A 23,177-nucleotide genomic window follows, 5' to 3' on the forward strand; every position below is an offset into this window, starting at 1 on the left:
AAAGTATCTTACTTCAGAGGGAGCTGTTTTTCACAATGTTGTATACTATCAACAGCTCTCCATTGCTCGTTAGCAAGTAAGTTGTTATGCCAACAACTATTTTAAGTAATAACCAATAGTGCCAAGGCCAAGTGCCTTTAAAGGGAAGGTATACGTTTGGTAATTACTCAAAACAAATACACTGTATTGACTTAAAAACTGACTTGGTAACGAGCATTGGAGAGCTGTTGATATAGTATAAAACATTGTGAGAAACGGCTCCCTCTGAAGTAGCATAGATTTTGAGAAAAGAGGCAATTTCTTACTAAAATAATAGCACTTTTATTCCTTTCTGAAAGCACACAAATTCGTCCAACAAGGGTGTTTTTTTCGCAACTTCGATGACCAATTTAGCTCAAATTTTCACAGGCTTGTTATCTTATGCTTTTGTTAGGATACAGTATGGAGGCTTTTTCTACCTCCATGGGTACATCAAGTGAGAAGACTGGTCTTTGACACAATTACCAAACGTGTACCTTCCCATCAATCTTAGCTTTGTGAAATCGGAACCTCCTTTGCTCCAATGTGTGTATTTCCCCTTCTCTATGCTTTATTGATCCATGATTGATCATACTATTTCCATTACTGAACGTAGAGGGCGTACACAGCCGAGACACTGACGAATTTGAGATTTTTTTTAAACGCTTAGTTCTACGAGGTTGTTTTCTGATTCATGATTTGCGTTTTGATAAATTATACTTAATTAGGCCTATGTACAATATATTTGCTGCCTAAATGAGTCCAAATGTATTCAATAATTATTTGTAAATAAATGGAAAAAAAAGGATGCACGTTCAAGAGTCTTTGGATAATTTTTTCCTTACAATAAAGAAAACAGTTTATTGATGGTGGGATTTGGTGCATTAACATCTATATGGCTGGTGTTGTATCATGTTCATGACTGCGCTGCAGTTGTCAAAAATAATGCGCTTTAAACAATTTCGATTATGAAAATGTTTCTTGCTCTGGAGTGTGAAGGAGTCGTCGAAAACTGTACCTTTCCAGACACTGGAACATCCTCCCACCTACATGTATAGCATCATTTATGGCTTCCATCCTGCATCCTGTGTTTGTGTCCCTCAGAACAAAACGCTGTTTGCGCGTACTGATACGTACACTGGTAGCCTATTTTGAAGGGTTCCATTAGGAATGCGCTTTCATGTAGTAATGTCTACACAATTTGCCGTACTCTACTATCAGTGATCAGTGTCTCCCGTATTGTGATACAGCTTTTGAAAGGGTGCACCCTCAAAATATTCTAAATTTTATATCAGAAAGATTTGAGAGCCCCGAAAGGGTTTCAGTGTATAAAACTGTCCAATTGGGGCACAAATATTGGTCTATGGTGGCACTTAAGAACAAAGGCCGGATCGTGACCAAAGTTTTAAATCTGCAGAAGATGAAGCATACGAGCGGGACCATGAACTACGGCGTGGGGTCTGGGGCCCGCTTAAGGGTCCCGAAAATTGTGCATGATATTTGCTCTGTGGTGCAATCATATAGCTCATTGAGTATTGATCAATGAATCGTAAATTTGTTTTTAAGCCGTATGGATCTTTTAAATTTGGGCAACACTTCAGTTTTTTTAACGAGACAATTTGCAGTATCAGATTCTTTCAAAATTAAGAGGTCCAATGGGAAACGAAACAGAGCAAAATACCACCAAAAAGCAATAGAATGTGGGCCTTTTTGGATTTCGGAAATACTCGAAATTTCATCAAAACAAAATGAAAACGATGGGTATGTGTAGTCGACTGTTTGCAATGTTTGTAAGCAAGGTTTGCGGAAAAAAAAAACAATCTCAGAAACGTCTCAATAACGGTGTCATGGAACAGCAGCGGCTGCCTTGGGTATACAGAGTTACCTGGGTAAATGACCATAGAGGCCGCAGAACGGCAATGACAGACAAGTAAACATACAGTAACTACAAGAGAACTAAAAAGTATGGAGATGACACGCACAAGTACGTGCCCTTATAAGACAAACGAGTTAACAAAAACTGGGGGAACAGTGCCCCCCCCCCCCCCAGAATTTATGGCAATGACGGGAGACATCGTTTGGGACACAGGGTTTGGTCTTGCACAGTGCAATAATTGAGTTTCATGATAAAAAGGTGGTCAAAGAAACGTTGAACATTGATATTGTGTTCCCCACCCTTCAAACATTTTGAGTGGGGACATTTTGATATAGTGTCCCAAACAAGTTCCAAAGTTGTATCATCCTTTGCCCCCAGGATTAATGACCATAGCGGGACACAGGGCTTGGTCTTTACACAGTGCAATGTTTGGGCTTCATGATGAGGTGGTCAACAAGATTAGGGACATTTGATACTGTGTCACCCACCCTCCTAAAGATGGGCGGGGACATGTCCCCCTGACCCCCCCCCCCCCCCCTCCCTCGATTGACGCCCGTGTTATCAAACTATCCCCATTACTTGTTTCCAAGTAAGGTTTTATGCTAATGGTAATTTTGAGTAATGACAAATAGTGTCCAGTGAATTTAATTGCATCATCTTACAAATCCGACACAGGCGGGTACTGTAGGCCCCACTTTACGTATAAGTGCAACACTCATTTAAACACGCAAAACAAGAACAATTAAGACTCGATCAATAATGAAAAGGGTTCCATTAAAAATGTTTAGACTCGAGACTCAGTCATCAACCTGGGGCCATGAGATAAGTAACAATGCATTTAATAATTTGTGTTCATTGGTTTGACTTGATAGTAAATGACAAGACTTCGAGCATTCGGTGAGTAGAGCACTACGATTGTTAAAGGCAGTGGACACTTTTGGTAATAATTGTCAAAGACTAGCCTTCACAGTTGGTGTATCTCAACATATGCATAAAATAGCAAACCTGTGAAAATTATGTTGAGCTCAGTCGGTCATCGAACTTGCGAGATAATAATGAAAAAAAACAAAACACCCTTGTCACACAAAGTTGTGTGCGTTTAGATGGTTGATTTCGAGACATCAAGTTCTAAATCTGAGGTCTCGAAATCAAATTCATGGAAAATTACTTCTTTCTCGAAAACTATGGCACTTCAGAGGGAGCCGTTTATCACAATGTTTTATACCATCAACCTCTTCCCATTACTCGTCACCAAGAAAGGTTTTATGCTAATAATTATTTTGAGTAATTACCTAAGTGTCCACTGCCTTTAACGAAACATTAAAACATAAAATTATAACTTATTTTTGTATATAATAAACAATGAATTTATTGTAATATGATAATTAGGTATGCGGTAATACCTTTGATTTATCTATTATTGCTTGATAAATGTTGTTCTTTTGGGAACATCTTGCTATAAATGTTCTACTAATCTACATTACGTGTATACATGGCCTGTACTTGCTGTTGGGTGTTCAACACATAACATGTAAGGGTTTGAGTCCCAGTTGTGACACTTGTGATACTTGTGCCCTCTTAAACAAGACACTTTACGATGATGCGTTGTCCTTCGGATGGGACGTAAATCCGTTCGTACCGTGAGTTGTGTAACGCACACGAAAGAACCTAGTGCAGTTAGCGAAAAGAGAAGATTGGCCGCAAGTTATACGCCACCTCACCTTGTAAAACATTACATGATGCTGTGAAAGGAGCAGGTATCATTGTTGTTATATACTTAAAGGCACTGGACACTATTGCTAATTACTCAAAATAATTAGTAGCACAAAACCTTACTTGGTAACGAGTAATAGAGCTGTTGGAAGTATAAAACATTCTGAGAAACGGCTCCTTTTAAAGTAACGTAGTTTCCGAGATAGGGGTAATTTTCCGCAGTTGATTTCGAGACCTCAGAATTAGATTTTGAGGTCTCGAAATCAAGCATCTGAAAGCACACAACTTCGTGTGACAAGGGTGTTTTTCTTTCATTATTATCTCACAACTTTGACGACCAATTGAGCTCAATTGTATTTTATGCATATATTGAGATACACCAAGTAGACTAGTCTTTGACAATTACAAATAGTGTCAAACGTAGTTCCACATACACTTATCATGCAGGAATATACTGAATGTTGAAGCGCCTCGATACATTGGGTTACGGATGTGAGCGCTATTATGTTAGAAGCCACTATACTAATATTTGGCTAAAACATTTCCAGTAACTTTACGCGGATTTATCTGATAGATGCTGCAAAGATCTACACAAAATAATTCATTATGTCTTATATATTTACTTGTAGTGGCTCCGTGCTAAAGACTAAATCCACTGAGTTTATAATTGAATTATTTTTGTGTTTTATTAGCTGGAGCTCTATAATTAAAGTGTGCATTTGGAGGTTACATCTCATGCGAGGAATGACATTTGGGTCAGAACAAAAGTCAGGGATTGTGTTCTAAAGCAACATGGGGACCAATGATGCCGACCAACGACTAAGCATGGCGAATCTCCTGGCCACCGTAATGCAAAACTGCGGAGCGCACGGTTTACCTAATATAGGTAGATCAGCCAGCTACCATCGTCGAATCGTGTGGGCATTGCTGTTTGTTTGTTCCCTTGTCTTTTTCGTAGTGAACACCATGTCCATGTTTAGCACATTCAGAAGCTACGAAGTGGCAGTAAATGTAGAGCTGGAATACGAACGGGAAGTGAAGTTTCCTGCAGTCACCTTGTGCAACCTGAACAGAATCACGCTCCATGGGATGTATATGTTCGAAGAACTTCGAGGCTTCTTCGCATACTACGACAAAGAAGCCGGAATAAAAAGCACCGTAAGTACAAGTCGAATCATAAAAATACAAAAACAATTAAAGCTCAGTAGAACAAAAAACAAAGAAACAAAAAAGAAACAAAAAAGAAACAAACAAGAAACAAACAAACAAACAAACAAACAAACAAACAAACAAACAAACAAACAAACAAACAAACAAACAAACAAACAAACAGACAGACAGACAGACAGACAGACAGACAGACAGACAGACAGACAGACAGACAGACAGACAGACAGACAGACAGACAGACAGACAGACAGACAGACAGACAGACAGACAGACAGACAGACAGACAGACAGACAGACAGACAGACAGACAGACAGACAGACAGACAGACAGACAGACAGACAGACAGACAGACAGACAGACAGACAGACAGACAGACAGACAGACAGACAGACAGACAGACAGACAGACAGACAGACAGACAGACAGACAGACAGACAGACAGACAGACAGACAGACAGACAGACAGACAGACAGACAGACAGACAGACAGACAGACAGACAGACAGACAGACAGACAGACAGACAGACAGACAGACAGACAGACAGACAGACAGACAGACAGACAGACAGACAGACAGACAGACAGACAGACAGACAGACAGACAGACAGACAGACAGACAGACAGACAGACAGACAGACAGACAGACAGACAGACAGACAGACAGACAGACAGACAGACAGACAGACAGACAAACAAACAAATAAACAAACGAATAAACAAACAGACGGCGGCGGCGGCAGCAGCAGCGGCGGCGGCGGCGGCGGCAACGACGACGACGACGACGACGACGACGACAACAACAACAACAACAGCAACAACAACAACAGCAACAACAACAACACAACAACAACACAACAACAACAACAACAACAACAACAACAACAACAACAACAACAACAACAACAACAACAACAACAACAACAACAACAACAACAACAACAACAACAACAACAACAACAACAACAACAACAACAACAACAACAACAACAACAACAACAACAACAACAACAACAACAACAACAACAACAACAACAACAACAACAACAACAACAACAACAACAACAACAACAACAACAACAACAACAACAACAATAACTGTATTTTTGTACTCCCTTTCTCTGTCGATGCAGGAGGAAGTTGTTGACTTCTCCTTAACGGACCATAACTACGAATTATCACTGAAGACACTAAATATCGTCGCTAAGATGCCGTATGAAGAGAGGTTTAGCACTGGTCATTATTTGACCTCCATGCTACTTACATGTACATTCAAAGGATATCCTTGCAGGCCCACGTAAGCTTTTAAACAACACTTCGCAATAACGAAATGTATAGGCACAAACCCCGTTTGTCTACCGAAGTCACACTTATTGTTTGAACACAGGGGTGCCGCCGTAAGCAAAAAAAAAGTGCACGCCCATCAAACCACAGTTGGGTGACGCCCATCCAACCTTTCACGGGTGTGCCGGGTTCCTCTATTGTTTAATAATATTTCTCTGTGGTTCAAGTTGAACAGAGAAAAAAAGTTTGCGTGGTTTTCATTGTGTAAACGACCCACAAGAGCCAAATTGCGAGGGTATTTTATACTTTCTACACATCGTTTGAAAATCGGCAACCATATTGTATCAGCAATATTCTTATGTCCTCTTACAGAAACTTCACTCAGTTCTACAATACAATATATGGAAACTGTTACACTTTCAACTTCTTCAGCGAAAATGTCAAGAAAGTCAGCAGGGCAGGGCCACTGTATGGTGAGAACGCAGAAGCCTATATTAAATCAATCACGACACGATTTACAATGTTCTTAACTTTAGGCCCGATTCAAATCCGAAAATATTGGATTTGAAATGTATTTATTACTGGCATTAATGGGCTTCCGTACCTTCCAGGTTAACAAATAATTTATTAATGTTACTTTATCATTATTTAGTTGAACGTCTGTCTATACGTCTATTTCCCTCTCAAGTCCCAATCCCGTGTCATCGCCAGAGAGCTGTTGTTTTGTGATGTTCTGCATTCCCCAACCTGTTCCAAACATTTGTCTGACAAACATAGTTTCGGAGTTTTTCGCTAATCACAAACGTCCTTCGAAACCAGTAGTTTTTAGTCATGTTTCTGCATGTCACTCAATCACACCTACAGGATTAACCATGGAACTCTTCATAGAACGCGATGAGTATTTATCCAGTCTACAGCAGTCTGCTGGACTGAGGGTTATGGTTGGCTCTCAGCACCAGATGCCATTCCCGGAGGACGAAGGAATTACCGTCAGTCCTGGTCAGGAAACTTTCATTGCCGTAAAAAAGGTTTGTCCTTCCATACATATACATAGGCCTACTCTGTTAATGTAAAAAAGTGAAAATCGTCAATCGTCAATATATAAAAAACGTGTTTCCAATGAATAAGAAAATTGAGTTCACATAAGACTTAGGTAGTGTAAAAAGGATTAATCTGAATACCCTTCTTCGCTGCTTTTTAAGAAAGATTCACCACAAGGCATGTGAGACGATAGTCACCAGTCATGTTTTGTATGAGCTGGAAGTAGAAGTATAGTTAGTTTTTCAAAACCTTGAGGACGGGGTCTATATTTTTTTTATCGAAATAATGAATGTTCAAGTGACAAATACCCAATTTAAAATGGTACAGTACTATTTAAAGACACTGGACGCTATTGTCAATTTTCAAAGACCATCAGTCTTCTCACTTCGTGTATCTCAAAATTATGCACAAAATAGCCAACCTGTGAAAATTTGAACTCAATTGGTCGTCGAAGTTGCGAGATGTTGTGTGCTTTCAGATGTTCGACTGCGAGACCTCAAAATCTAATTCTGAGGTAAATTCGTTGAAAATTACTTCCTTCTCGAAAGCTACGTTACTTCAGAGGGAGCCGTTTTTCACAATGTTTTATACCATCAACCTCTCCCCATTACTCGTTACCAAGTAAGGTTTGATGCTAATAATTATTTTGAGTAACTACCACGTGTCCACTGCCTTTAAGCCCGTTAGCAGTTTTTGATTTTAGAAGTAACCAACAAATTGATCTTAGGGCTGTACAGTGGGGTTGTCTGACAAGCATGAAACAATAGTTGCTTTCAGAGAACATCCAGGATTCTTCTAATGGTTTCGCTCTGAGTTTGTTTATCTTCTCCATGCACCAATTAGGAACAAAACAATTATCTTCTCCGGTAAGATTCACAGGCCACTTAACGCCTCCAAAAAGCTTTGCGCACGTTATTTTACCTACTCGAAAAAATACTTAACGTGTGTTATCTTTAATTTCAATGCAAACATTAATTAATTGTACCAGAAGAAGTATTAAGCAAATAAATAAATGTACAGTGGCCATCCTGAGAAACGGCTACTCGTTCTTTTTTTTTACGGTTACGTAGTCTGACCATGGAGGAAGGAACTGACCAAACAAACCGTTAAAGAGTTGCTGGTTTGTTTATTTGTGTGCTTTCTAGTCAGTTGGAAGGTGGTTGATTGTACAAAATATGTTACAAACATTTCTTGTGAAAAAAATTGACAAAAACTCTGAAATAATGTTAAAGGCACACGACACTATTGGTAACTACTCAAAATAGTTGTGAGATAAAAAGTAACTTGGTAACGAGCAATGGAGAGCTGTTGATAGTATAAAACAATGTGAGAAACGGCTCCCTCTGAATATTGTAGTTTTTAAGAAAGAAGTAATTTTTCACTTAATTAATATTAAAAGACTTCAGCTGCAGCCTTTTATTGAGCATCTCAAAGTCCACAAAGTAATGCAACATGAGTATTTTTTCTTTCATTATTCTCTTACAAGGTGGATGACCAATTTATTGAGCTCAAATTTTCACAGGTTTGTTATTTTATGCATATGTTGGGATACACCAAGTGAGAATACGGGTCTTTGACAATTACCAAAAGTGTCCAGTGCCTTTAAGGGTTATGTAGTTGGTTAATCGTTTTGCGACGACGTAGGCCCAATTATAACTTCATAAGGAAGCGAAACGTTGGTTTGCCCTTTGAAGAACGCGTGTGCTGACTAATGACCATAGAAGTTTCTATCGCAACGTCACAGCCCGAGTTTTTGCTAACGAGTGCGATAGGGAAGAGGAAAAAAAACTTTTGCTTATTATTTTTCCTACATGTTAACGTCAAACTATTTTTTATTTATTGTTCATTAACTGGAATAAGTTTTCCTTAGTACAAGTTATTATATGTTTTCTGAACAATGTTGTTATACAAATATTGACTGCTTCGAGTGCTATGGTTAAAACTATGACTCCCTCGGTGATCCCCGGAGCGTTCTATTTTCCCGAGGCGAAGCCGAGGGAAAATAGAACGCTCCGGGGATCACCGAGGGAGTCATAGTTTTTAACCATTGCACGAGTAAAAGCAGTCAATATTGGTTTTATAACACCCCAAACATTTCTAAATACTGTACTATTATTATTAAGTTACATACCTGAATGCTACAATCCACGGACGACGCGAATACAGATTGCAAACACTTTTACTTACTGTGTTCAATGTAGTGTAGTGCAGTCCGAAATGGTTACAGACTATTAATTTATCATCCTCGTACACGCAACGGACGTCTGGGTACTGCACGCCGTGTGCTAGTCTGTCAGACTAGCGCACGGCGCCGTGTGCTAGTCTTCGGACTAGCGCATGGCAAACCGACGCACTATCACACGGCCGTCGTCTAGCAAAATTACAAGACATGTCATGTTACGCGCTCTAAACCAATGAGCAGGCAGAATACTTGCAAGGGGTGTTAAAATACACTGTATTTATTGATGTTGACACGAAATAAACGTATCTGAAATGAATACGTCACACTGATTTCGCAGCTAGTGTTTCGCAAGAGTCAAGCGCAAGTCAACAGATGCAAATTATTCGTTGCGAATTGATTGTAACGCCAACATTCATGGCGCATTCGTATTCGCAAGAACCGGGCTTCAAGCTTTCAAACATCATCATCATTATACCTTGTAAGTTTTATGTAAATAATGTGATATGTGGTATTCACATTTTGCTTAATTAGCAACTATGTAACGTTCCTTTAGGCAAATAAGTTCAGATTGAAAATTGAGATTGTGGGAATCAAAGTCGTTTTCTTCTCATTTATGTTTTAAACATAAATCGTGCAGGTGGAACTAGACAGGAAAAAGGCTCCCTACATTACAAATTGTACAACAACGCACAACACAATCTTCAGTGATGTTTTCAATGTCAGTTACTCTAAGCAGGTAGGAAAAGTAACTTTTCTTGTTGACATTTTGTGGTTTAGAAGCGGTTAGTTCTTCATACCTTTGATATTTCATATTAGCTAAAATGAAAAAAGGACGTTTAACATTTTAATGTTAACGGCCTGTACATTGTATGCTTAACTCACTTTTTGTTTAAACAGATTTAACTTTTGAATCCAGCAATATTGAACTTAACAATGATGGGTCATTTTAAAGACGCTGGACACTATTGGTAATAATTGTCAAAGACCAGTCTTCTCACTTGGTGTATCTCAACATGCTGAAAAAAACAAACCTGTGAAAATTTGAGCTCAATTATTGGTCGTCGAAGTTACGAGATAATAATGAGAGAAAAAACACCCTTGTCACCCGAATTTGTGTGCTTTCAGATGCAATTGATTTCGAGACCTCAAAATCTAATTCTGAGGTCTCGAAATCAAGTTTGTGGAAAATATTACTTTACTTCAGAGGGAGCCGTTTCTCAACCTCTCCCCATTACTCGTTACCAAGTACGGTTTTATGCTATCGTAATTATTTTGAGTAATTACCAATAGTGTCCGCTGCCTTTAAACTGATACCGTGTACTTCATTTTGTAGGCTTGTGAGAAAAACTGCTTGGCTGGGTTTGTACTGAAATCATGCGGCTGTGCTGATCAGAGGTATGGGTATAACAACAGTCAGCCACCATGCTTATCGACAAATAAAACACAAGGTAATGGCGGGAGAAAAACATGTCGTATAACATACCGCACGTACACACACCACTAATGTGCATACGGCGCCGCAGTGGAAGGAGATTATGTCACACCGCAGATTCTGTCCCCCCAAAACGGCGAACCGTTTACAAACTTTACTACCTATAGCGCCCTCTTTTGAAACATCCTCCTTCAGCCCACGTGAATTTTCCTTGTGGGGGACAGAAGCTCCGCCGGCGGAAATATTTCCCTGGATTACTGGAACAAAGAGAAGCGCTTTATAAGATCCCATCAAACATGTTCACGTTTGCCAAACGTTGGCAAACGTCAGGTTTAGTTGTTCGTCAAAATTTGCAAAGTGACGCCGTCAAAACGTCAATTGTTTCCATCGGGTCACCCGTTTGGCCAACATTGCCACAACGTCAGCATATTTTAGGCCAACGTTCAGTCAGCACGTTCAACTTTCGTATGACGTAAAAGTAAAACGTTGTGAACACAAAATACTTGATTTGGCCCAGTGACGGCAGTTGATTTCAATGTGTCTAAGTGTAGGTTAAACTTGGGCCCATCGGTAGATGAATTAGAACATTGGAACATGTTGTACGCGGTTGGTTATTATATAATGCCAGGTGACGTAAAATTGACGTTAATTTCCCTGCAAGTTACGTAGAGGATACGTACAGGATAAGTATTAAAGAGTTGTTCATGTGGCGGGAATACGCTTCCGTACAGTTGCTTCTTAAAGATGACTGTGTGACATCCAAATTTGTCACCTAGTCGAAAAACCCTGACTTAAATCATCATGAATCTTCCCCATTTCTGTTAAGCCATTGTGTTTACCACGCTGTCATTATTTTCTCCATGCAGAGCTTTGCAATACAGGGGTGGTATACGACTACATCAGCGGTGCCCTAACCTGTGACTGTTCGTTGCCATGCAAGTAAGACAAATTACACAAAAACGCCAATGCCAACGCCAATGCAATAGACAGTGACAGCGACAGCAAAACTGACAGTGACAGCGACAGCGACAGCGACACTGTGACAGCGACAGCGACAGCGAAACTGACAGTGACAGTGACGGCGACACTGAAAACGACAGCGACACTGACAGCGACAACATATCTTCTGTCAGTTGTTCTTGAAGATGTTTGTCCCAAGACACGTATAGAGAAGTAAACCTGGACCATAGCCGTAGCCGAAGCCGTAGCCAAAGTCGAAGCCGTAGTCAGAGCCAGTCCTAACCATAGAGTTAAGAACTAGAGAGCGCACTGGCCTATATACGCGCCCCGGTATGTGTGCAGGCGGCCATTTTCTAAGTTGACAAACCAGCTATCTCACAGCGTGTGTTTGTGCGGCCATTTTGTAAGTTGAACAAACAGCATCGCGTGAGCGTTCAATACAAAAAACCTCAAACGTGTATTTCATATTCAACGCGCGTGCATAATAGCGCGCTTGTCATCTTGCAGTCCCGTGGCGTTTGTGCACGAAGCATCACTCGTGCGCCCTCTAGTTTTTATATATAACTCTATGGTCCTAACCTACCTGTATATTTAAAGGAACACGTTGCTTTGGATCAGTCGAGTTGGTCTTTCAAAAGTGTTTGAAACCTTTTTCAATCAACGGTCGGCCATTTTGTGGAGTCAAAACGTTGACTCCATAAGCAGCCCTGCCGGATTTTCAGAAACGACCTTAATTATGGCCACGAACCTCACTGAGGGAAGACAATGGAGGAGCTTTCAATATGTTCATGCACAATATTTATTCGGGAAAACCCACGCATCAGGTATAGGATCTGGAAACCCAACTCACATAGTGCCCCCGATGGGATACGAAAATAGGTGTCCACCGGTTGAAGGAAGGGAAAGATACCTCTGATACGCCTACCCGACCTTCCTTATACGAATTAATACCCGGTGGGACAATCAACGCCCCTTGAATAATACAAAAAAGAAAACACCTTTATTTAGTTGTCTGACTCAAAATCACGGTAAATCACGGTATGTTTATCTTTTCAGAGAAGAGCTGTATGAATTGACTGTCTCTAATGCACAGTGGCCAGTACAAGCACACGTGGTAAACTATTCATCTTGCTAAAAATGAGTAAATAGTTATGTAAACATAACATCGAAGTCTTATATAGCGCACGTATCTACAAAACAAGGTACTCAAGGCGCTGAATATTTTATACAAACTCTAAGAAAGAGGTTATTACAGTGATGAATTCTGAGACCCTATTATTTAGCAACTTATGATGGTTTACAAGTTGCTACGGCGCATACAGCAGCCATAGCCAGGAACACCGGGGCGAACCCCTTCTCTTTTCGATAAGTGCACTGAGTTCTTTTACATGCGTAACACAACACATGGGACCAACGTCTTAGCGTCCCATCCGAAGGACGAAGCAATGGTTTACTGTCTTGTTTAAGGACACAAGTGTCATGATTGGGGTTTCGAATGACCTTGTGGTCATTTCTGATGTCAAACAGTTAGTTTGTGTACTTTGTAAATGAATTTTATAAAAGTTAGATTATTTGCTTAACTATTTAGCTTAGCTTAATAGTTACACAGGGGAGGTATTCACGTAAAAAACAACTGTCTCGAAAAGAGCGTCAGATCAGTTTACTAACGGTAAATATCGGTTCTTAGCACAATATCGGTTATTAGCACAAAGGTGCATAACACAATAAATAGAACAAACTAAATTTAATAAAGAACAATCAAGAACTAACGCCCGTTTTGAGGAACTGCCAAATTAATGCAAAAATGCTTAGCAATCTTATTTATGTGCAGAAAAAAAGCAAAACAAAAATCCACATTGATGGATGATACCGATCAAGGTGTGGCACAAACAACGAGTTGAAATAATACACTATAAAAGCTCCAGGGTCAGGATTGATCCTGATTCCGAGTCCCGATGAGCTTTTTCTAAGTCAATAATGTTGCCTCAGATTTGTTAGTTTGAACCATTTATTGGTCATTTTGAAACAGAATATGGGTCAAACTGACACAGCAATGAGTTGGGCCCAATTGGACTCGGAATCCGGGTCAATAATTTGACCTGGGAATTGAATGACTCGATCGTTACAGTTATGAGATTTAAAGGGAAGGTACACGTTTGGTAATTACTCAAAACAAATATTTACCTTAAAAACTGAATTGGTAACGAGCATTGGAGAGTTGTTGATAGTATAAACATTATGGGAAACGTCTCCCTCTGAAGTATTGTAGTTTTTCAGAAAGAAGTAATTTCTCTCTAAGATAATAAAAGACTTCTATAGAAGTCTTTTATTCCTATCTGAAAGCACACACATTCATCCAACAAGGGTGTTTTTCTTTCATAATTTTCTCGAAACTTCGATGACCAATTGACTCCAAACTTTCACAGGCTTGTAATTGTATGCTTATGATTGGATACACCAAGTGAGAGCACTGGTCTATGACAATTACCAAACGTGTACAGCGCCTTTAAGCCCAAAACCTTCTCTAGTGTTTCTTCAACGCTTCTGTAAAGGGCATTACCTTGTTTAAAACTTAACGGTGCTAAATTTGTGTACATTTTTAAGCATGAACGCACTGCAGGACAAAAATCAACCGCCCTATAAAAATGATAAATTCTTCATTTTCTAAATAATTCTTTTAAATTAATAGGAAACGGTGTTATCAGCGCTGCGTCAACTGCAGGATTTTGATGAGGAGAACTTGCCACGCGATTTTGTCGAGTAAGTTACACAATAATCCGAATGACAATGATGTCATTGTATTTTCAATGTTAATGTTATTATACATAATCTCCGAAAAAGAAGAGAAAGCATAATTTCCATAAGAAGAAGTGAACTAATATTGACCAGGAGAAAAAACAGTTCCCTGTAAATAAGTTCCTTATCGTAAACTGTTGTATCGTTCCCTCAAAGTTGTTTTCCGAGGGAATCAATTAATATTTTGAGGAAACGAAACGATTTCAGTTATTTGTTTTTACAATTTCAATACATTTGTATCGTCCCTTTGTGGGCTCCGTACAATTCACTTAGGCCTATAGGTCGACGTACTGTTGTGCATAAAAGGAAATAATCGGTCTTTCAGACTATAATTCCGTTCTTTGGGTGAGTCCCAGGTTGTTTTGTATTTAACTTTTATTTGTCTCATTTTTATAAATACATAATATTTTTCATTTCAGTTAACTAAGCGTTGTTGTCGTTGTTTTGTTCCTATTCTCTGCAGTGTGTCAAATTATCTTGTCTCTTCTCTTTGACTGTATAAACCTTAAACTACTCTGTTCGCTTTTACATTGTATAGGCGTTCTGATGTAATGCTGTGTTTGTTGAAAGTATATAAATTTAACTGCAGTTTACCAAATGTTCTTTGAAATAGCATGACAAAATACGATTAGCTTGTTTGGAGGGGACACAGAGGGTAAAACCACCAGACAATGTTAATGAATTTGAACAGTTCCAATTAAAGATGGTTATCAAACAATACATATTTTTCTATCTACAGGAAGAATGTGGTCAAGTTCAACGTGTACCTCGGCAGCCAACTTCATGAACACATTTATGAGATACCCGCTTATGACGTACGTATGTTTACCACTATAGGGAGGTTTAGCTGCACGTTACACGAGCATAAACGAGAATGTGAACGTCAGGAAATTATGTCGTTTCAATGACGTCACCATTTTTGGCTTATTGCATGCTCACGTATGACGTCTGCACGAACACACCTATGTTTAAAATGGTAACTTCACGTATAGTATGCTTAAAACGTGAGCTTCTAACAACACAATTTTCTGACGTTCACACGTAATGGTCGCGTAGTATGCAGCTAAATCCCCTATTCATGTAATATATTATAAACATGATGGTTAAATAAATAATAGAGGAAGTCGTTGGAATTCGTGTAATATCCTTTTAATTACTTGGCGATTTCGACACTACAGATTTTGAATGTGAGGTCCCGAAATCAAGCACCTGAACTTTGTGAGATAAGGCTCCCTCTAACGTAACGTAGTTTTCCAGAAAAAAGGTAATTTTTCACGAATTTGATTTCGAGGCCTCAGAATTGATTTGGAGGGCCCGAAACCAAGCACCTTATAACTTCATGTGACAAGGGTGTTTTTTCCTCCATTGTTATCTCGCAACTTCGACGACCACTTGAGCTCAAGTTTTCGCAAGTTTGTTATTTTATGCATAATGTTGAGATACACCAAGCGAGAAGACTGGTCTTTGACAATAACCAATAGTATCTCAAGTCTTTAAACTAATTATTCTAATAATGTTTTCCGTTTCACAGTTTACAAGATTCCTCAGTGATATAGGTGGTCAAGTGGGACTGTGGATGGGCGTGTCCATCCTGACTCTGTTTGAGTTTGTGGAATTCATCTTCGACTTAGTCAAGATAGCAATACTGCGTGTTAAGGGGAAAAAGAAGGTGACCTCATCTGTGGTGAATGTGAAACCGTTAGACGCTACCAACTCGACCGGCGGCCAAACTCTCTCTCTTTATACACACATGTAACCTCATGTAGGTCTGATAGATTTTTAATTTGCATCGGGGATAAGGAATACTGTTATTTTATTTTTTTACCCATACACCCAATGTGTTTAGCACTGTATACTCGGTACTTTCCCGAGTCTGTGAGTCCTCTCTTCAGGGCAATCTTCCATAGTCTCTAGTTGGTAAGACATTGCTCAAGAATTGCAAGGGTTGTAGGTTCGAATCCCACCGAATAACATGCCTGTGATATTTTTTTACAGGACTCGGGAAAGCACTAAGTATACATGTAGGTGTACTCTCTTAATGTAAAAGAGTTAAAAAAAACACTCGCTTTGTCGGCCATACCACTCTTGCATAGAGCCATATGGTGGACAACTCTTTATAGAATAAAATACGGGTACTTTCAACTCGATTGAAAGTGTAGTCCCGAAAAGAGGGACAGAGATTGACTTTTACTCTAAAAAGAGCGAAAATGACACCACTCGGACAGGAGAGTGACATTTCCATTTTTTTTTTTCTTTTCAAAAAGACTATGTTTGCTGAGGACGTCTTGAATGGTTTGTAGGACACAATGGGTCGGACACAATGGTTTGTAGGACACAATGGGTCGGACACAATGTTTTGTAGGACACAATGGGTCGGACACAATGGTTTGTAGGACACAATGGGTCGGACACAATGGTTTGTAGGACACAATGGGTCGGTCACAATGGTTTGTAGGACACAATGGGTCGGACACAATGGTTTGTAGGACACAGTGGGTCGGACACAATGGTTCTACGGACACAATGGGGCGGACACAATGGTTCAAAAATGATGTCGGACTTAATCGTCACCGTCGGACACAATCGTGCGTAACAGACGTCTCTTTGTTCTCCCAGTGTTTTGACTAGTGTCCTTTTGAGCTACGCCCCATATGGTTTTGTAAGCGAAGTGGGGAACTTTACGGAACAGCTCCATTAAAAAAAGGCCAAACAATCAAACATCTTCTTCCTCTGGCAACTCACACCTGTTATTTATATGTAATTTTATTGTTTTTGACATATATCCTTTCTAGCTACACCCCCTTGACTACACCCCATTTAGACTTTGACTCTGTCAACTCACAACTGTTATCTCTGTGTAATTCCTTTCTTATTTTGGACTCATGTTACGCCACACTTGGTTTTGTAAGCGGCGCAAAGAACTTTATGGGAAGGCCCCGTTTAAGAAAAATGACGGGGACAAATAAAACATTTATTTTCTCGGGTAAGTCACACCTGTTATATATGTGTAGTTCCTTTTTCAAACAGAGTGAACTTAATTGGATCATGCACAAACCCCCCAAACAAATTTGAATTGAGGATTATTAAGGTATCCCTAAAAGTTACTAACTTTTTCAGGGTCATCACCAAAGTTTGACCTTAATTAAATATACATGCGTTTATATGAGGACACTTCTTATCCTTTTACATTATGACTATTTCTATTTTTAGACAATGATAGATGCAACCAACGTGGTTAACATCCTAAAACACTGAAGGCACTCGAACATTTTATAGTTATTGAATCATATAAAAGTGACATTATTAATATTTTACTGTATAAAGTTTTGTAGTGAAGTCAAACGATAGTAGTTTATAACCCAGGTTAAAGCCATTATACACTTTCGGTAAATAGTATTGTCCAAGTCCCACACTTCGTGTATCACAACTTATATATAAAATAACAAACCTGTGAAAATTTAGGCTCAATCGGTCATCGGAGTCGGGAGAAAATCACGGGAAAACCCACTCCTGTTTTCGCGCGTTTCGCCGTGTCATGACATGTGTTTATAATAAATCCGTAATTCTCGCTATCGAGAACTGATATTGTTTTAATGTTTTCTCACAAAGTAAAGCATTCCATGTAACAATATTTCAAGAGAAGTCTTTCACCATTACCTTCTGTAAACCCTGTAAATTAAGTGAACTTTTTGTTCTGTACCGAAAGTGTATAATGGCTTTAACAATGTTTAAACGGCTAAGGTTATTTAACATTCGTTTAACAGTTTACTTGTATTCTTATTATGTAAAACAAATCACAACATTAGGCTGTTATAGGTTGAATAATGAAACCTGGTTTATAGGTTTATCACTCATAACCGAAATTTGCAATGTGGTATTCGTTGTACAGGTGTGTATTAAAGGCAGTGGACACTGTTGGTAATTGTCAAAGACTAGCCTTCACAGTTGGTGAACACATGCATAAAATAACAAACCTGTGAAAATTTGAGCTCAATCGGTCATCAAAGTTGCGAGATAATAATGAAAGAAGAAAACACCCTTGTCACGCGAAGTTGCGTGAGTTTAGATGGTTGATTTCGAGACCTAAAGTTCTAAACTTGAGGTCTCGAAATCAAATCCGTGGAAAATTACTCCTTTCTCCAAAACTATGGCACTTCAGAGGGAGCTGTTTCTCACAATGTTTTCTACCACCAACCTCTCCCCATTACCTGTCACCAACAAAGGTTTTATGCTAATAATTATTTTGAGTAATGACCAATAGTGTCCACTGCCTTTTATCGATTAAGTTATAAAGTACAGTGCGAAACTAAATATTACATGTATCTTGTAATATCAATGTTGTTTATTCACAATCGAAATGATAAAACAATAATTATTATTGCATTGTCATTAAAACAATAATTATTATTGTATTATCATTTCGATTGTGAAGAAACAAAGGATAATAATCTTTGCTCACTGGACTGGATCCAATTTAACAAAGCCCGTTTATAGTGTCTATGATGTTGAGAAAGCACAAGAAAAACGGTATTTGCATCAAGAAACACCATGCTATCAACAGCGGCTGCCAATCTTTTTCCTAATATTTGAATAGCTAATGTTTCAGTGTTGTCTAATTTATTATATTTTGATGTTTTTTGTCTTGTTAATTGTCATTTAATTGTACCCTTTGGTCAAAATGTGATGATGTGAATAAAATAATATACCAATATACATATATATGCATCTATGGTGAATTGCACTCCACAAGGTTATTCTTTGTTCAAGCTTGACCAAACGTACGAGAGAACTCTTTTCTAGAATGGAAGTTTTTCGAAAAGGGTACAAATTATAAACAATAATTTCACGAAACGCTAGGATTAATCCTATCTCGAGTTAGGACGAGTTACTCGTCCTGACCAAGGATGGGTTCAATGCGTCCTAACGTATATGGATACGAAACCAAGCCGTCCTAAGTCCTAAGATTAATCCTAAGTTTTAGGAAGAGTTTAGTGAAATCGACCCGGCTGGATTCCACAAACCGGATGTGTGGTTGCGCGTGTTTAAATCACTCTGAGTGCAACTTTTGCGTCTCACTGTGACGTCAGAATTTCAAACAGCGCCCTCATCGAGGTTAGCAAAAGCCCTCTCATTGCTCGATAGTTGTGCGTGACGCGAATGCACGCACCTCTCAGCGACGGCAGCTTACACATGGGGGGGGGGTCTGTCAAATAAGAACAAGTTGTTTGTGACGTCACATTGGCGGGAATGTTGACTTCTGTTTCCCTGGCTGGGTACACGCGGTCTTAATGTTTACGACCATCTTAAAACAGAGAAATACAAACACACCACTCACAGGTTTACGTGAAAACACAAGTGCTTTTTGGAGCTTTTCCAGCGATTTGAACCGAGACAAACGATTTGCGAATCAGTCATTATCAAAATCAAGAGACGATTTTAGAAGAAGAACCAGAAGTTTTTTGAATATTTTCCAAGTGAGTATTACAATTATTATCCAATGTCTCATTATTATGCTTGTTTATAATCTTTCCAACATGATGAAATTGTATGAAAGTTTCAAAGCTTTTCTGCTCACGTGCGGGTCAAAATGAACTTCATATCCATATCAACATTCAGGCATTTCTATGAATTCATCTTGATTGCTAAGCATAATGTAATGTTATAATTCAGAACACTTTGACAATAGTGTAAGCTCATATTGACATGAATTTTGTTCCCCCTCATGAAATAAGACCCTGACGTTAGGTAAACTGTTTGTTTTCATCGTGCATTATAAACTATTTGTTTTACAGTCTTCCGCGATGTTTCATGACTTGACTTTGACTTGAGGGCCCATTATATTAATGCTTAACCCTGAACTAATAAAAGTAAAACCTTTTTGTGTTAATCCTTTATTGGTAACGCATTAATTTCCTATCTTATGTTTTTAACTGTTAAAACATTCGAAATAAAGCATTATGGGCCAACAAAGGCTAATATTTGTGAATACCATAAAAATAATCTCACATTATAAGCCATGATACAAAACTTACAATTAAAAACTGCCCACCAAAAAGGCCCAAAAGAAGTTAACAATACAAAACAAAGTTTATGCATAATAATTTTAACAGTTAGACAAGTGAAGAAAAAGCAGATCTTCTAGTTGCTTTCTAGATCTTAGTTAGTTCAATTTCTACATTAACATTGTAAAAGGCCGTATAATAACGTCTTGATGTGTTCTTTTTGTTCTCCTTATTGCAGTATTCATCAATATGAATGTTATACATAGCAACTTGGACTTTCCAAGGAAGATGGAAAGTTGTGCGGACTGCGGTGGCCAGGTTAGTTGAGATCAAGCAACTTGATACAAAAAATCAGATATTGTGATGAAAATACAAATCAAATGGACATGTTTAAAAGGGTGTATTATGCATTTTTTCTTTTTTTTTCTTTTGCTCAGGCCTAGGCTTGATCTGACAGCCCCATACTCTCTTTATTTTGGTTTCAATAGATTAATACATATTTTCTTATATAATCTGTGTTAATTATTATGCTTAGCTGTATTTGTTTCTAAATAAAATGTATCTTAAGAAGAGAAGTATGAAATTAAGTGTTGATTTGACCTGACATCAGCCCCTTCTATTAGAACTAGGAGAATTTTGAAACAGGGACAAACACTGAAATATTTATAACTCTCTGAACAAAAAAAAACAGGTTTGGAATTTGAGAAGAGAGTCAAGTTTCTTCGGTGTAGAAACGTGTGTTGACTGTGCCGAGATTCCAGGGATATGTCAGGTAAGCTAACATTTAGTAATTTTTCATGGCAAAATGAATTGATAAATAAGGTATCACTGGGTCTCATTCTAAGAAAGTTTTAATCTCAACTTGACATTTCAACGAAATAAGATAATGGTTCCTGCTGGTGTGAGTAAAATAAATATATTTTAAAGAGACGCCAAAAACTTGGTTGATCTCAGTGGATGGATGACTTTAGTTTTGTTGTTCTGAACATTTTAGACAGAAAGTAATTTTCGTCTCTAGAAAGTTGAAAAGATCCTGTCTGTTTAGGCTTATCATTTTATTCCCAAAGACTAGTACACGTAGTTAATTAACTGAACTTTTTGGGATTCAAAGCATTCTTACGTAAGAACAACTGTTTCTGTTTGTTTTGATCTACAGCACTGGCTTCATCTGTACACGTACCTCGAACCTCATACTCTGATGCCCTTATCCCATGGGATACAGTAAGTACACTGTCTTATTATCACCAGAAAATGAACAAGTAAACAATTAAAGACTTTCTTCACATTTAATTAGTTAAATATCACATGTTAGGAGATTATGGGTGGTTTTTAAACTCTTTCAGCTGAAAAATCCATCATGGAATAAGTTGTGTCTTAATTTCTTTTATCAGGAGAGCATCCCTCCGTTTCCACCTTGAGCAAAATGCTTCGTTGGAAATACATTCGGACCAGCTACCTCAGACGCCATGGCTTGAAACACCTCTATCGCCATCAGCGGCTCTGAGAAACAATTTTGAATACAGATGCCAATTTGCTCCCGTGTGGAGTTCAACAAGAGCATTACAACCTTCGATGTACTCAATACTAGAAGGCAAGGTCACCCCGTCCCAAATGGTAACTCAAATACATCAGTTACAGACAGCGCCTTCAATATCCAATTTACAACTGGAGAGTTGTCAGCAGCAGCAATATCCACACCAACTGCAGCAGGAGCAATATCATGAGCAGCAGCCACAACAGCAAAAACAAAAACAGCAGAAACCTCAATCTCTGCAAAGGAAACTGCAACAACCTCCCGCCATTAAACTGACAACAGCTTCACCAGAAAAACCACAAGAAGCAAACAAACCAGATGCATCTAAAACAGAAGCAAAATCTGCACCTGCAAAAAAAGCCTCCGTAGTGCCGGTATCGACACCACTCCGAGCAGCAATAGAGACTATATCAACAGGTAAAGTAGTTGCAACAGCAGTACCAACAGCAACTGCTGTGGCAGAAGCAGTTGCACCAGCAGCAGCAATAGAGACAGGATCAACTGGTAAAGCAGCTGCAACAGCAGTACCAACAGCAACTGCTGTGGCAGAAGCAGTTGCACCAGCAGCAGCAATAGAGACAGGATCAACAGGTAAAGTAGTTGCAACAGCAGTACCAACAGCAACTGCTGTGGCAGAAGCAGTTGCACCAGCAGCAATAGAGACCACATCAACTGGTAAAGCAGCTGCAACAGCAGCACCAGCAGCATCTGATGTGCCAGAAGCAGTTGCACCAGCAGCAATAGAGACCACATCAACTGGTCAAGTAGCTGCAACAGCAGTACCAACAGCAACTGCTGTGCCAGAAGCAGTTGCACCAGCAGCAATAGAGACCACATCAACTGGTCAAATAGCTGCAACAGCAGTACCAACAGCAACTGCTGTGCCAGAAGCAGTTGCACCAGCAGCAGCAATAGAGACAGTATCAACTGGTCAAGTAGCTGCAACAGCAGCACCAGCAGCATCTGATGTGCCAGAAGCAATTGCACCAGCAGCAATAGAGACAGGATCAACAGGTAAAGCAGCTGCAACAGCAGCACCAACAGCAAATGCTGTGGCAGAAGCAGTTGCACCAGCAGCAGCAATAATGACAGTATCAACAGGTAAAGCAGCTGCAACAGTAGCACCACCAACATCAACTGCTGTTCCAAAAGCAGTTGCACCAGCAGCA

This window comes from Asterias rubens, chromosome 10 (genome assembly GCF_902459465.1).
Source record: "Asterias rubens chromosome 10, eAstRub1.3, whole genome shotgun sequence".
NCBI classification, from domain to species: domain Eukaryota; kingdom Metazoa; phylum Echinodermata; class Asteroidea; order Forcipulatida; family Asteriidae; genus Asterias; species Asterias rubens.